The following is a 1,004-nucleotide window of genomic DNA, read 5'->3' as shown; positions in this document are numbered from 1 at the left end:
GAAGTCTTAAAGACGACAAACACAAAGCAGGTGATATTAAATAAAATGAACTTAATAGTTCTCTTTGGTGAACAAATGGTGAGATTTTTTAAAATTAACATTGGATTCAGTTTGGCTACTTGTGCTGCGACACATACACACTGATACCAATGTACTAGGGAAAAAACAATAATATCTAGTGTACTGGATGATTTGTCTGTCTGGTTCTGTTGTCTATGTAGAATGTGTGGTGTGTTTCCTTGTTGTTGAAAAACTCCTGAGCTGCCAAGTGGCTCCATGTTTAGCACCGTCACCTCGCAGCAGGAAGATCTGCGGTTTGCATCCCGGTGAGGACACCCGGGATCTTTTTGCATGGAGTTTGCATGTTGTCCCTGTGCAGCGTGGGTTCTCCCCGGGTTCTCCTCCCACAGTCCAGAAACATGCTGAGGTCAGTTGATGATTCTAGGTGTGAATGTGTCTGTCTCTAAGTGTAGCCCTGTGATAGGCTGGTTACCTGTCCAGGTGAACCTGCCTTCACCCTGAGTCAGCTGGGATAGACTCCAGCCCCCCATGACCCCAGTGAGGATTAAGCGGTGTACAGATAATGGATGGATGGATTTTTCTGACTCTGAATGAGAGCAGCTGCATCGTAAGCAGTTTCCTTTCAAGGATCAATAAAGTACTTCTGATTCTGATCATCATACTTTCACCTCCGTGCTACACTATCAGGACTATGCATTCAGTGTGGTAGTCATGGTCAAGTTAACTCTGAACATGCTGGACTCCAACTGATTTTCTTTTTCTTTTCCCTACGTTCCCTACGGCCTCCCATTAATGTTGTTTTTCTCTAAATAATTCCTGTAAGTTGTTATGTGTCATCTGTTTCTCTGTTTTTCGCATCTCCAGTGGCCAGTGCTTCCTTTTGCGTTTATCTGTGCTTCTCTCAGTATGTTTGATTTGTCCTTTCAGATTCTCTGGTTTGGATTCCTACAGTCTCCATGCCTTGATTTTGCAGTTCCATGGCT

The sequence above is a fragment of the Stegastes partitus genome, unplaced genomic scaffold (genome assembly GCF_000690725.1).
Source record: "Stegastes partitus isolate 25-593 unplaced genomic scaffold, Stegastes_partitus-1.0.2 Scaffold8, whole genome shotgun sequence".
In the NCBI taxonomy this organism is placed as follows: Eukaryota; Metazoa; Chordata; class Actinopteri; family Pomacentridae; genus Stegastes; species Stegastes partitus.
This window is presented reverse-complemented; position numbering follows the sequence as displayed.